The sequence below is a fragment of the Pipistrellus hanaki genome (assembly GCF_964339955.1).
Source record: "Pipistrellus hanaki genome assembly, chromosome: 16".
NCBI classification, from domain to species: domain Eukaryota; kingdom Metazoa; phylum Chordata; class Mammalia; order Chiroptera; family Vespertilionidae; genus Pipistrellus; species Pipistrellus hanaki.
The window spans coordinates 40239157-40254682 of record NC_140518.1 but is presented as its reverse complement, the minus strand read 5'-3'; the positions used below and the strand labels follow the sequence as shown (position 1 = coordinate 40254682).

General features: G+C 53.9%; 1 protein-coding gene across 2 annotated transcripts in view; it reads left to right on the top strand.

The window, feature by feature from the left end:
• Nucleotides 1-15526, top strand: part of GAS7 (growth arrest specific 7) — a gene marked incomplete at its 5' end in the record, with an annotated part of 195460 nt that overhangs the window by 80513 nt on the left and 99421 nt on the right. The window contains one exon of one of the 2 annotated variants that reach the window (XM_084863932.1): nt 14494-14681. The exons of the other annotated variant lie outside the window; for it this stretch is intronic. Of the gene's footprint in view, nt 1-14493; nt 14682-15526 lie in introns of those variants that run through there. 2 annotated transcript variants of the gene reach the window in all.

The following is a 15526-nucleotide window of genomic DNA, read 5'->3' as shown; positions in this document are numbered from 1 at the left end:
TGATAGGAGATAGCTGTTTTTATTTTTCTGGAAAGTGACCAGTGACAGGGTGGTTTCAAGACTTGTGGGCAACAGCACCTTCCGCTGACTCGTGCTGCCAACACCTCAAAGGTGAGAGGGAGGAGATCGAAGTTGGAGCTTTGCAGGGTTTTGCATTATTCAGAAGGAGAAAAGAGCTATTGATGAACTGCATGCTTGAAGTCAAGTGTACATGTTAAAAATGTCAGTGTGACCACTTGAGAAGTAGAAATAGACCCTGTAAATGCCAAGTTTGCAGGGGTGGGAGGGAGAATAAAGAAAAGGCAACCTATCCATTACCAAGCAAGACAGGAGAGAGCAGGAAAAGCAGAGAGAAAAGAAAGCATGTCACAATGATGCCCTTTAGGCAGCGCCTCCTCCGAAGAGCATTCCCTGGTTGTTTCCCTGCATTGTGTATGCCTGACACCTGTCACTCTGCACCCTGACGGCCTTTCTCTCCTCCAGGAGGCAGATTCTTCCTGGGACCGGGCTGGGCCATTTATCTGCTCACTCCCAGTGCCTGACATATTTAGGCGCCCAATCAGTGTTGGACTTGGCGTGGCAAACAAACAAATAAGTGAACCGATGGGCAAATAAACCCTGAAACGTTACTCTATCAGGTTCAGTGGCTGTGGGGAGGCTTCAGTCTGATTGCCTAGGTTGATCTGTGCCTTGGGGAGCTGAGGAGGTACCTGCAGGCCGGGAGCCCACTGGGGGAAAAGTTATTGGGCTGAAGCTGAAACCGCCTGTGAATTCCTCAGCTTCCTGTGCAGCTGTTGTGAGCTGGATGAGGACATGGTAGTGCCCTGAGAGTCACCTTGCGCCGGTAGAACCGCCTTGATGCTGCAAGTGGGTGTTTCCCAAGCATTAGCACCGTGTAGTTCACCCGGGGTGCTGGTTAGCATGGCGATTCTGACGCCAGAGGTCTGGGGAGGGGCTGATGTCTCACTGGGAGCAAGCTCAGTGCTGCAGGCTCATGGACATGCTTGATGGAGCCAGGCTTTGGGCTGTCACCTACACGGAGACTCCCCACCCCCCGCCCCCTCCCCCCTGTCCCACACTGGCGCTTCTTCCCCAGGTACTCGGAGAATAGGCACCAATGGGAACATTTCTAACTTCCAGGATTGTTACCTGTGAGCTTGAAAGATCCAAGCCCTCGCTGGACGGGGAGGGGTACCCCGTGGCCTCCAACTGCGTGACAGGAGCGGGCCTGCCCCAGCCTTGTATGGGAGGGGAGGGGGCAGGATGAGTTCGCTGAACTGCCTGCGCAGGGATCACACTCCTCTTCATTTTCCTGTTTCTCAGGCCGAGCCACACGGCCTGTTTGGACACGTCCCAGGCTGGAAAGCAGCCCTTGTTTTTGCGATTCACATATCACTTGTCACTGGCCCCGCCACACTTTATCTGTGCAATCAAAATCCCATTTCCTCGCCTCATTCCCGCAAGCCTTCTCCTCGCTGTCGATCTGGTCCCCGGGCAGGGAGGCCCTCCTCTTCTGTCTGGGTTTGCTGCCTGCCCCGGGCCCACACCGAGGCAGCTGGCTCCGCACGCTCAGAATTAGACATAGGCTGAGAGTGATGACATCCTCACACCCACTTTCTCTTTAAAAAAAAAAAAATTATTGATTCTAGAGAGGAAGGGGGAAGGAGAGAGAGATAGAAACATCCATGATGAGAGAGAATCATTGATCGGCTGCCTCCTGCATGCCCCCTACTGGGGATCGAGCACACAACCCTTCAGTTAGCAGGCTGACACTCTATCCACTGAGCCAAACTGATTTCTTGGCCCCACTTTCTTCTTGATTATTAGCCCTCATTTTGAGAAATGGCACCAATCCAGAGGGCAATGCCCCCAAATGCAGATAAGCCTCAAATGCACCAGTCCTGGGGCAGACAGACCACAGCTGCCGACCTGTCCCAAGCCTCTTTCCCCGTCTCTTCCATCAGGGCTTGGGGATGGTGCTTGGCAATCGGTCCATTCTGTTCTGTTCCTTATGGTCCTGTCACTTCCTGTGGGCAGAGGCTGTGGACAGAAGGGTCAGGGTCGTTCTAGCAGAGAGTGAGGGAACCTGGGGTTTCTCCCGGCTGACCGGGCTCCAGGGCTTTATGAAAAGGGAGTTTTTAGCCAGAAGAACCTCTTACCCATCAGGAAAGTCAGGAACCTGAATGCCTTTCCAGCTGCCTCCAGCACACTCCCGCCAAAGCAAGCATTGTCCTTGGCTTTTCCGGCGCCATGCTGCCTGCCCGAGGCGGGGCAGGGGTGACACGACCCCTAGAGGAGTCCAGGGAGCCTCGCTGTTCTGGATTGTGTCGGGAGATGTGGAATGGACTCCGGTTAAAGCAAGGACTGCTTCCAGCGGTCTGCGTGCTGGTTTGCATTCTGTGGCCCCCTCTTCCTCTATTTCTGAGCTTTGGCTGGATGGGCTGTTGGAATAGCGGTGTCTGGGCCAGGCAGGTGACAGCACCTGTGAGGCAGGAGGAGGTGCTGTGATCAGGGCCACGGCGACATCAGCGCAGCCCTCCCGGTTGGCCATTCATTTGAATCATCTAGCAAAGGCTGCGGATCTCCACCCCTCCTGGAGATCCCGTGGAATGGGTTGGGATCCCAGGCATTAGGGTGATTTGATTTTTTTTTATGATAGAGGCCCAGTGCACAAATTCGTGCATGTTGGGGTCCAGCTGGCCTGCCCCAATGAAGGCTGATTGGGCCAGGCCAGCAGGGGGGAGGGGCACAGGAGGGGTCTGATCGAGGGTGGGGCCATCTGGGGTAGGAGCTGCAGGCGGTTGGGAGGCTGATTGGGGCTCGATTGGGCTGGTTGGCCACCGCAGTGCGCATCATAGTGACCAGTGGTTCTGGTTGTTCTGGTCACTTGGCTTTTATATGTATAGATATTTTATTGATTTCAGAAAGGAAGGGAGAGGGAGAAAGAGATGGAAATATCAGTATGAGAGAGAATCATTGATCAGCTACTTCCTGCACAATCCACACTGGGTCAAGCCCGCAACCTAGGCATGTTTCCCTGACTGGGAATTGAACCTTGATCTCCTGGTTCATAGGTCAACGCTCAACCACAGAGCCACGCTGGCTGGGCCATTAGTTTAGGATGACTCTCCGGCTTCAGGGCTGAAACTGCTGCCTTAGCGAATGGGGGGAGGTGGCACCATTTCTCCTCCTTCCACAGTGGGAGCTTCAGTATGACCTTGATTTTTCAAGAAACAATTGAAATCTTTTTTTTTTTTTCATGGGAAATTTCCTAGTTTTTGCATGTTGACAACCAAACTATTTTTTAAGTGTCTCTGAGCCACACAAAGCGAGAGGGCTGGATTGGGCCACTGTCCGGTGTGTAGCCACCGGTCTGCATACGGGTGAGCCCTCGCCTCTGATGCTGACTCAGGTCGGGCTGGGGTCCCCCCGCCTGGCAGTCTCTGCATGGTGGCTGCGCGAGCTCCCCTTCACACACCCTGCCCTCCACCCTTTTCTGTTCTGGTTCTTGGCCCCTGACACAGGGCCCAGCTCTATAGTAATATGTCACTGAGCACAGCCCCTGGGGGATTCATTGATATTGTCCCATAACAACCTTAGGAGGTAGGTAGTATATTGGTCCCATTTCTTAGGTGAAAAGTCATAACCGCAAGCTCTCAAGCACCCCACTGCCTTTCTCTGCTTAGAGTTCTTCAGTCCCCTTCTGGCCTGCTGCCAGGGAACACCCCACGACAGAATGGCCTTTGGGTGGGACCCTGTCACTCTGATTGGGTGACTTCTCAGAGCCCATGGCCGGGCTGGACCAGAGTGGTTTGTGGTGTTGGGTAGGGATGGGGAAGTAGGCACCTGGAATGTAGTCCCTGTTGGAGAGAAATAGCACATTTCTGACTTCTGTATGCTCTCCTGCCTCTTCGCCCCACCCCCACTTCCTGACAAGCCCTGAGGGAGCCTTGCCCTCTCTCCCTGGCCTCCTTTTGATTTTGGAAATTTGAGGGAGGGGTGGCCTCTTTGCTGATGTTCTGTCCCTCTAAGGCCAGGCTGGTAGTCCCGCCAGCTGAGTGGAGCCTACGGGAGCAGAAACTAGGAATGAAGAAGGGAGAGCAAGGAGCCAGGTGGTGGCCACGGAGGCTGGCGAACCGGTGAGAACCAAGTGGAAGGAAGGAGCTGGAATCGCCCCAGGACGTGGCTGGAGAGTGGGGTGCACAGAAGGTGGGAGCTCCAGATGGGGCAGGTGTGTGTAGGCATGTGGTATAGTGTAGTGCTTCGCTTCCCCAGACACTGTGCAAACACTGGTTTGGTCTACAGGCAAGGCTTTCCGTGCCAGGACTCACAAAGGAGAGGGCGTTCCTTCTGCAGTTCTCTCTGTGCTTCCGATTCTGCTGAGGAGGAAAATTCCCCAGGGTGCTGGGCGAGAACGGCCTCGGCGGGTGGCATACCCAGCCAGGATGGAGGACCACCGTTGCTTGGTTTTCATTGTAGCTATTTTTGTGCTCGCTGTACATTTCTGGCAAATGCTACTAGCTTTTCCATTCAGAGAATACCATAACATTGTCTGAGGAACAAAGGTGTGGTTTTTTCTTTAAAGTAAAAAAGTGAATCAACAAAAAATAGTAAGCACACAAGACAAAAAGAAGTATGTCATGTGGTCAGCGAAAGACAGGCTCCCAGGAGCAGCTGGGTGAAGGGATTCAAGGTCATTTCAGTGGATCTTGGGCAAGTCATGTCATGCCATAATTGACTCCACCGTAAGCTGTGAATAATATTAAATGAGCATCAATACGAATACTTAATATTCAAATAATTGTATGTCATGTGCTTGGCCCAGTGCCTGGCTCAGAGCGGATTAGTGAGTGGAAGCTGTTATTAGGAGGTGTCCATTGCCTGAAATGTTGCCCGTGGAGCTGGTGTCCTGGGAAAGTGCTGAGGATGAGCGCAGGCCAGCCCTGGACTAGCCTGGTTGGGAGGAGTGAGCTCTGTCAGCACAAATGTTCGGGGGCTTGTCACTTGCCTGTGATTTGGTGGTGGGAATCTGCTACTCAGTGGGCCCGGTGAAAGATGAAACAGAGAGGCCGGAGACCCAGGACACAGGCTTTATTGGAGAGAAGAGTACTGCTGCCAGCTGCCTTCCAGAGGGGAAAGAGGAAGAGGGCCGGGTGCAGGCACCCTTTAAGGGGAGGAAGGAAGAGACCGGGCTTAGGGCACTCAGCACACGCTGGTGGTTTCAGGTAAGGCACATAAGTAGGGACCTAGTTGACTTAGGGATCCGGGGCTTAGGGTATTTGGCAGGTGCTGATTGGTGTTTCAGTGCTCAGGAATGTCCGGCTGCAGGTGGAGTTTATGTCATTCTCGGTCCATCCATTGGAGGAAGGAAGGATCTATCACCCGGCAAAGGGAGATCCCTTCCAGTGATCGTCCAATGGCCAATGTACAACAACAATGGTGATGGCAGCAGGCCTGAGGTGCTCCCCCTACAAGGCCTCCTTTGCACTGTTGGCCCTTGGCTGGCATTGGGGAACCTGAATTAGGGATGGTTCCCATCGTTCCCTAAATGATATGGTTAAGCTCGTCCTACAAACACTTGGGTTTTATAGTGACCATGTGCTTTCCTGCTGCCATCTGCAATCTGGGTACCTGATAGGCCAAGGGTGCCTGCAGGGCCAGCCCCAGGGGAACCCCCGGTGCTGTCTCTGAGCTTCCCTGGTGGACGGCACTCGCACCGCTGCCCCAGCTCATCGCTGGAGGAATTAAGCTGCCTGCCCCGGAGCAGACTGCTGGAAGCTTGCATCTGGTTTCCTCTGGCCAGGCCTGGTACCTTTTCCCTTCATTGATTTTGTTTTGTTTCCTTTCGCTGTCACAAGTGATCACCTGGAGCAGGACTACATGCTGAGTAATGATTCATTCAAGGGGGGGGGAGGGGTTTCCTGGGAACCCCAACACCCGGACACCACCAGGCGCTGCCTTTAGCTCAGAGGAGACCCAGGGCTCCGTTGCCCCTTTGAACAAAAGGTCTGCTAGCCTCCCACTGAGGGGAGGGGTGCGGTGGGGTTGATGTTCCTTCAGGGAAGGACTAGCCTCTCAGGATGTTGGTAGTGGATGGGGGATGGGGTGGGGGGCGTGGCTCACGGAGCTCTTGGTGAATGGCTGAGAGGTGAGGGATGCCCAGGGGGTTGTTTTTGTGTGGGGCTCTGTCTTAGCCAGGCTCCTGCTGAATCCTGCAGGACAGATCACAAGCCAGTTCTCCCTGGAGGGACCCAGGAATGTGGAGACTGCTGGCACCATAGTGTCTGAGACGCCACACCCTGGCTCTTCTCAGTATGCAATGTGACCACACCTCAGGGTCAATGTCAAGATTGAGAAATGTTGGTATCAACTTCCTTCCAAAGCCTCCAGCTCAGTTACGAATGGAATCGGAGTCATGTCTACTAATTTTGGTTCTCTCTTAAGACTTTAGGGAATGATTTTTTAAAAAAATTGATTTATTGATTTGAGAGGGAAGTTGAGGGGAAAGAGAGAGAGAGAAAGAGAGAGAGAGAGATCTGTTGTTCCAATTACTTGTGCATTTACTGGTTGCTTCTTGTATGTGCCCTGACCTGGGATTGAACCTGCAACCTTGGCATAGCGGGATGATGCTCTAACCCCCTGAGCTACCTGGCCAGGGGATGATTTCCTGTCTCTGAGCACAGCCACCCAGATCCAGGATAGGGCAGGGCATGCAGTGTCTGTCTGTTCTCAGGAAACCGTCACGTCACGGTCAGAGAGTCACACGGGCAGACAGAGCAGTGGCCTGGTGTTTCTGTGTGGGTTTCCAGGGAGGTATTTGGCCAGGGGTCCTGCTGGCCTTTTTGTCTGATGCCCTCAGCTGGTGGAGGTGAGGAGAGGTGGGACAGAGTCAAGCTCAGAGAGGTGGGGCATTTACCTGGTGGAGGAGTGGAGGGAGCCAGGGTGAAATGGGAGGTGGAGGAGGTGGCCGACCTGGGCTGGAGGCTTGGACCCACCCATATTTCATCCATTTTATGGAGGATGGTGAGCCTGGCGTGGAAGAAGGAGCGGTGAATGCAGGGAAGGCCAGCTTTCAGTGCTTTCTGAATATTGACTCACATAAACCTCGGAAGAACTATTATTTCCACTTCCATGCACCTTTATTTATTTATTTATTTATTTATTTATTTATTTATTTATTTTTAATAAATCTTTATTGTTCATATTATTACAAAAGTTCCATGCAACGTTCCCCGGCCAGTCAGCATGAACCTGGGCGGTCTGGCTCCCTCGTCCTTGCTCCTCACCACGACCCGGTAAGACTGGGTGACCTAGAAACGGTCCCTTCGGGTTTCCTGCAGGTGTCAGCAGCTTCACGCTTGCGTCCTATCATAATACTACTTTACCAATAGTTCCAACCAGAGTCCAAGGACTGAGTCTCAGATGACGCATGTGGGACACCTGCTCATTCCTGAACTAGTCCCCAGGGCCAGGCGGGTGGAATTGCTCATTGGAGAGATGGGAAAGGTGCTTCCCCAGAGGAAAATCAAGGTGTTCTCACCAGAAGCAGGGGTGCACATCGCTGTGGCATAGGCACACACAGCGAATCGCCGTCACAAGTCTCTTCCAGCTCCTGGTGGCTGCCCGCATCCCTTAGCTTGTGGCCACATCACTCCAGGCTCCGTCCCCCTGAGTGTACTCCTCCTCTTCTGTGTGTCACACACTCTTCCTCTGCCTCCCTCTTGTCAGGGTACTTGGAATGTCATTTAGGGCCCAGCTGGATCATCCGGGACAATCTCATCTGAAGATTATTAATGTGATTACATCTGTAAAGACCCCTCTCCCCATCTGCTGTCTGCCTGGTGGTTTCTGGAGCTGGTGGAGACACCCTGGGAGCACAGGGTGGTTTGCAAGCCACCATATCACCCATCATGTGCCGGGAAATGCCACATCATGCCATGGAGAATTTCACTCCGCCACAAAACTCCCCGGTGTGGGACCAGCCCCGCAGCCCTACACACGATGGGAGGTGAAGCTGGCCCGGGAGGTCTTAGAGGCGGGTGAGAGGGAGCGCTGGGGAGCTGCCGCAGCTGCCGCTGCTGGGCCCTCGCTGTGGAAAATCCCGCTATCAAAGCATCTTTGAACTCCAGCTGGCAGTTACGTGATTAATGTTGGAGCTGGGGAAAGCTGTGTTTGGGAAATGGAAAAGGGAAGTGGATGAGCACTCCTGCTACAATGCGGCTCTCTTTGGCAACCGTCTTTGGAGGGTGGTGACTCACCCTGGGGGCAGCGACACAGGGACTGCTGTGGCTGCAGCACTTCCTCTGCCCCTTGGAAGTGGGAGCCCGGGCCTGGGTGTCCTAAAGGAGCTGCACTTAGCTGTGCTGGGTGTCGGTCAGGAAGCTGTCGCGGTGAGCGGTTAAAGGAGAAGTGATGCACTAGGAGTTCCGGAGCCAGCGCTGCTAAAGGTGTGACCTGGGCTTGTCCTGGCAAAGCCTCAGGACCGCCTGGGGTCCAGGGCAGAGCTGCCACTTGCTAGCTGTACATGCACACATGCACCCCTGGGGTCAGCTGCTAATGACCTAACCTCAGTGTTCCCCTCTGTCGTGGGTGTCACCACAGAACCTACCTTAGGACTGTGGGGAAGAGTGAATGAGTGAATGTCACATACACTGAGTGGCCAGATTATTATAATCTCTGAACACATAATAATCTGGCCACTCAGTGTGTATACACACACACACACACCAACCACACACACACACACACACACACACACGCACATTAGAGGCCCAGTGCATAAATTTGTGCATGGATGGGGTCCAATCAGCCTGGCCAGGGGGAGGGGACATGGGCAGTTGGCTGGCCTGCCTGCTGGTCGAACTCCTAGTCCAGGGGGACAATTTGCATATTAGCCCTTTATTATATAGGATATACACCGAGTGTCCAGATTATTATGTGTTCAGAGATCATAATCATCTGGCCACTTAGTATATGTGCTTACTACTGTGTTTTTAATTTCCTGAAAGTGGAGGCAATTGAAAGTTGGAGGCAAATGATGCCTCCAACATCGGTGGGACATTAAATGAGATAATTCACAGACGGATTCATAGCAGGGCCTTACCATGCTCCCTGTGGATTTGAGCTCCCTGTGGGCGAGGCCCTCTGTGCAGCTGGCTGCTGTTGCTTTGGATGGCGCATAGGAGATGCACAGCGAGCGCTGGGTGATGGACCAGCGCACGGATGCAGTGTGCTCCACAGGTGACATCTTGACGCAGGTGGTTCCAAGTCCCAAGTATCTCAGACAGCGGGTCAGGACTTTGCTAGAGCCATGGCTTCCATGCTTTGGGACAGACATGTGGCTTTGGAGAAAATCCCGGGCAAATGCAACAGGAAAGTTAAGTAGGCGCCTCATTGGGCCCAGTAGAGATGGCAGGATAGCAGGGTTCTCCTGGATTATCAGGACACACGGGTGCATACGTACATACATACATGGGTGCCTACACACATGTGTGCCTACATACATGTATAAGCACTAGGAATCACTGGACCTCTGTTCATCGTTTGATGGGGTGGGAGGGAGCAGGGTCTCCTTTTGTCACGATGACCAAAAGATGGTGCAGGGAAGCCCCCATAAAACCACAGAGTCACCCCCTGCGGTCCCTCTCCATCCACTCTGGGAGACCAGTCAGCAAGCGGGATTCTTCTTTGATGAAGGGTGGGGCGGGGGTGGAGCTTTGCTGGGGGACCGTCCTTGGCTACCTTTAGGGCTTGACAGGTCTCCTGAGTAGCCCTCCTCCCCCCCCAGGCAGCCCCCGCTGCTGCAGACCTCACCCACCGAATGCAGGCCTCCCTGGGTGCCTGCCGGCGCTCTGGGTCAGAGGGCGTCTGGTGTGGGCACTGCGTCTGCAGGGCATTGGGAGTGTTCGTCTGCTGGCCGCGGCTAACCAAGAGGGGAGGGGGGCTGGGATGTGAGCAGCTCTGGCTGCTAATTCAGGGATTTCTGAAACCAAAGCATCTCAGCCGCTCAGCAGGATTAGCCTGTTATTTGAAGTTATTCACATAAAGACTTAAATGATCTATGTGTTCGTGTGCCTTCTCTAAGCAAGATGCATTTGTGTTTTTAACAGCTGTGTGTATTTTCTGTGTATCAAAGAAGAATCATTTGAGGATGGTTCCAGAATAGTTATAGAATAGTTACTTTAAAATTTAACAAAATAGTAAAAAAAATTTCTCCTTCACTGTGGGTCAGAGCTTCTCCATGACTTCCAAAAGTCCTATGGGTGACCTGTGGAAATGGTCTAGAGCACTGGTCGGCAAACTCATTAGCCAGCAGAGCCAAATATCAACAATACAACCATTGAAATTTCTTTTGAGAGTCAAATTTTTTAAACTTAAACTTCTTCTAATGCCACTTTTTCAACATAGACTCACCCAGGCCGTGGTATTTTGTGGAAGAGCGACACTCAAGGGGCCAAAGAGCCACATGTGGCACGCGAGCCACAGTTTGCCGACCACTGTTCTAGAGTCACAGTCACTAGGAACCAACTCAGACACGGTCATTGTGAAGGGTACCAGCATTTCTCCGCCTTGGCACAATTGACATTTGGGGCTGGATCATACTTGTGTGGGCACAGTCCTGTGCATGGTAGTATGTTTAGCAGCACCTCTTATCTCTACTTCCTTGATGTCAGCAGCCTCTATAGCACAATTATGACCCTCTCTCCCCACAAAGTTGTCTGCATCCTGGGGCCTACCCCCTGGAACCTGTGCCTGCTAGATTGCACGGCAAGGGGGAATTGAGCTTGCGTATGGAATGAAGGTCGATAATCAGCTGACTTTGAGATGGGGAGATCATCCTGGATTATCCCATGAGTGGAAGAAGAAGACCGAAGGGAGAGAGAGCCAGAGAGAGGCCAGGGTGAAGAGGACCTGACCCACCATTGCTGGCTTCGAGGATGGATGGAGGGCCCAACGCCAAGGAATGCAGGCAGCCTCTCCAGGCTGGAAAAGACAGGGAAACAGACTCTTCCCCAGAGCCTCCTCAGGGGCCCAGCCCTGCGGACACCTGGACGTCAGCCCCGGGAGACCCACTTCTGAACTACAGAACTCCCTGGCAATACATTCGCGTTGTTGGCTTGAGCCACTGAGTTTGTGGTGATTTGGTACAGCAGCAGCTGGAAACGGATGTACCTGCCCACATCCCTGGTCCCCGTCCTGACAGCCATACGTGTCTCCAGACATTGCCGTGTGTCCTCTGTGGGGCAAAATGGCCCCCCGTTCAGAAGCCCTGGCTGTGTGGAAGGCCATATTGTTTGCCTAGAAACTGGAAGAGGAGAGTTTCTCTTCTCTGTGAGGAGGATCAGGTTGGGAGTGGGCACCCCCCGCCTGGTTGGCTCTGCCAGGAAGGAACCGATGGTATAAAAGGGGGTGGGTGCCCCAGCTGCTACCCCATCCCCTCCCGGAGGCTGCTGGAGCTGTCCCCCTGTCATTAACGCACCGAATTCCTGTCACTGCTTGTGCACATGTATTCACAGCTAGAGGAGAAGCCGAAATCCCTGCAACTGCACCATAAAAGAGAATATAAAAACTCCATAAAACACTGAAATGTCAGCCGAAACAGCAGTGCAGGCAGGGCGCTCAGCAGGGAGGGTCAGCGCTCCGGGCGCTGCTGGCACCGCGGTGGGCGTCGTGGGGAGGAGAGGCCGGAGCCCGGCCTGCGCCGAGGGCCACAAGCCCGGGCTCCGGGCCAGGAGCACAGCCCCCTGGTTTCTGGGCCCAGCCCCGATGCTGTAATCCTGTTTATTTTGCTGAATACGAAATCCATATGGTTCTGATTTCTTCTTTGCGATCCATCATCTCTGTGTGGCTTCGGAGCCAGGAACCACGTGCATCAGCTTTGAAGTTGTTGTTCTGGGGCGAGTAGGAAGTTGGGCTTTTCTAGGGTTCACTGGGACAACCGCCAGGTCCCCCCGGGATTTGAGAATCACTCCCGAGAGTCGGGAGTGGGAAGTGGGCTGGCACGGTGGGTCAGAGGAGCTGGGCCGGGTCAGAAGCGCAGAGTGCGTTTGCACAGCCAGAAGCCCCTGGCTGGTCCTCAGCTCCTGTCTCTCTTCCTTCCAGGGGTCCCGGCTGAAACCACAGCTGGTCTCATGTCACCTGCTGCCACAGGTGGTCAGATGGAGTCATGGCCTTTGGCTCCTCCCTGCAGGCCACGCTTGGGGGCAGACCAAAGGCAGAGGTTGAGAGGGAAGGGAAGGGAAGACATCGCCTGTATCCCTGGTCTCGATATTGAAGGGCCAGCCAGACCTTTCCGCTTTGGGCTGGCCTAGCCGGATACCTGGTGGGTGGAGGCCAGCGGTCCCCCAGTTTCCGCATGCAGTAGGTCACTCACCTGGAGGGTTTGTTTAAACCATCTCCATTTCTGATTCTGAAGGGCTGGAGTGAGTGAGGCTGGAGAGTTCATACATTCAAACAAACTCTCAGGTGATGCTGACGAAGCTGGCCCACGGTTGGGAACCATTGGTCTTGATGAAGAGCTTCTTTGTAATTAAAAGTGGTACAGGGCTCATGCAGGAATATGTAGATGGAGCAACAAGTTGATGTTTCTCTCTCCGTCCCTCCTCCTTTCCTCTCCCTCCCTTCCCTACTTCTCTTCTTCTCTCTCTTAAATAAATTAATAAATAAAAATATTTTAGCCCAGCCGGCATGGCTCAGTGGTTATGCTTCCACCTATGAACCAAGAGGCCACAGTTTGATTTCCGGTCAGTTCACATGGCTGGGCTGCGGGCTGGATCCCCAGTGGGGAGCATGCAGGAGGCAGCCGATCCATGATTCTGTCTCCTCATTGATGGTTCCAGCTCTCTCTCTCTCTCTCTCTCTCTCTCTCTCTCTCTCTCTCTCTCTATCTATCTCTCTCTCTCTCTCTCTTTCTCTCTCTCTCTCTCTCTCCCTCTCCCTTCTTCTCTGAAATAAATAAACCTATCTTTCAAAAAATATTTTAGAAAGTGGTACTAAGAACTCCTGGTTCTCAAGACTTCACAGTTGATATGTAAGGGCCCCGATTTTGACCTGAATCCTGTGGGGAGGGGGTGTCATCATCAGTGATTTTTCTATGTTTTCAAGGTGAAAGTAGCTTTTACTTTATTTTTTTATACTGTCACACAGTAAAATTGACTTGTGAGGGGTATAGAGTTCTATGAATTTTGATATATCTTCTGGTGATGCAGCCAGCACCTCACACAAGCATATAGAACAGATCCACACCCCGAGATTCTGTCCCATGCTCTCCCTCTGCATTCACGCCTCCCTCCCCAACTCCTCATGTGTCCTCCATCCCTGCTGCCTGTCTCTTGGAGATTGTTGTATGAATGGGATCCTAGAGTATAACCTTTTGAGACTGGCTTCCCTCGGGATCTGCGAGGTGCTTGCATGTGTCAGTAGTTCATTCCTCTGTATCGGAGAGCAGCATTGCACTGTGTAGAGGCACTTCCATTTGCTCATCCGTTCCTACTGATGATCTTTTGGGTTCTTTCCAGATTGGGATTATTATTATTTTTTAAAGCTGCTCTGAGCATTCATATATGACTGTGTGTGGACATACGTTTTCCTGTGTCGGTAGGTCCTATGTAAAGTGTATGTTTATCTGTATAGGAAGCTGCCAAACTGCGCTCCTGATCCACCAGCAGCGGATGCGGGTCTGTGTGCTGTGTGTGGGTCACGTCTGAGACTCAATGCTGTGAATGAGTCTAGGAAAGACTCCGAGTGGTCCAAGGCCCTAGCCCCTTGTTTGGCCCTTGAATCCTGGAATCCGGCCCTTCTGCTCTGAAGGCGGCGAACACCTGCTGCTGGCTGTGCCGAACCAGAGCTGGAAGCAGGAGCTGCAGAGCGGGCTGGGGCACCGGGATACCGAGGCATGTGTGGCCGGGCGAAGGAAGGCATTTGCCCAGGGTCCAGGGACACAAGAAGAAGGTAGAAAAGGCGGGTGCAAAGTCAAAAAGGGGCACATGCTAGAATCAGAGAGAGGTGGAAGGCAGGAGGGTACCCCCCTCTCCCCCCCGTTCCCTTCTCATTCTTAGGCTGAGGCTCAGAAAGGCAAAGCATGTCACTCAGCTCATGGTGCCTGTGGACTCTGCCGGTGGAGGGCAGTGGCCGAAGCCAGCTTTGCTTCCCGGAGCCTCAGTAACAGCAGCAGGGCCAGGCTGCTTCCCTGGGGCTGGAGGAGTACGGCTTTGGCAAATGGATAGATATACCTGGTCCAGCTCATCACACCCCTCAGTGCCGGCCTCCGGCTGGCTGCAGGCAGGAACTGGCGTTAGGAAGGAGCTTGTGCAGGGGCCGTGGCTGCAGCTCAGACGAGAGTGGTGAGCTCATGGGGAGGAGGAGGTTCACGCAGGGAAGGCCCCTTCTCCGGAGGCCGTCCCGCCCGCCCGGGGGGACCGGGCGCAGCTGCTCTGGAAGGCTGTGGACATGCTTTCCCAATTGCAGCATACTTCTCTGTTCATTTTGAATATCATTTGTTTGGTTGCCCTGGCAACGCCGGCTCTATTTTAATGCTAACCTGCGTGGCTGCAACTTTCTATATATAAGTGCTGCTTTGCACAGTGAATTAGCTGATGGCACGGGGAGGCAGCGGGTGCGGAGACGCCGGCAGAAAATGACCGGCGCGTCAGGTCTGCACGCGGAGGGACCGCGGGGCTGAGGTGAGTGGCAGCACGCCGCGGAGCCGCTGTCTTCGTGCAGGTGGCGCAGGTGTGGGAGCTCCCTGGAGCCGGGGAAGTGGGGGCCGCCACTCCAGTGGGGAAGGCTTCCCTGGACAGCCTCCTGCCAGGCAGGGGCGTGGCTGTGCTCTGGAGGGACCCCTGTCCCCCACGTGTGCCTCCTCCTCCTTTCCGTGAGTCTGGGCTGCTCCAGGGACAGGGCCCCAAGGCTCCTGGGAGAGGAGCAAGAAGGCAGGTGGGGGTGCTGTCCAAGGTGAGCTCGGTGCAGAGTGAGTTTTCCCTGCTGCTTTGACTTGTCTCCATTCCCTGTTCTGCATCTTCTGGCCTCCGCTATTTTGCGTTTTCTTAATCCCGGATGTGACCAGTCCCTTGACTCTGAGGCCAGTTGACTCTGAGTGGAGTGGGCAGCGTTCTCAGGAGAACCCTGGGACCTTGGGGGAGGCAGGTTCAGCTCCTCGGGGCTGTCGGTGAGGGAGAAGCCCAGAGAGGTGCGGCACTCTGCCCGATGCCACACAGCTAGGCGGAGAGAAAGGGGGCTGGGAAGCAGGCCCACAGGGATCTTCCGGTTCACACGTGTGTGCTCTGCGTGTGCGTGTTCCGCTGTGCGGTCAGGGCAGCCCGTGGGTGCATGCACCGGAGTGCCAGGGCAGCAGGAAGGGCAGCTCCTTTCCCGGGTGGCAAGTGGGGGGGGGGGGCATGTCCTGAGCACAGGATTACATAACAGCATGAGGAGCCGTGTAGGATTCTGGAAAGAGCAGGTAAGTTAGAGTCTAGAAAGCGTGTTTGTGTGGATTCAGCCACTTCCTAGGGACGCTTGTGTCAATGTC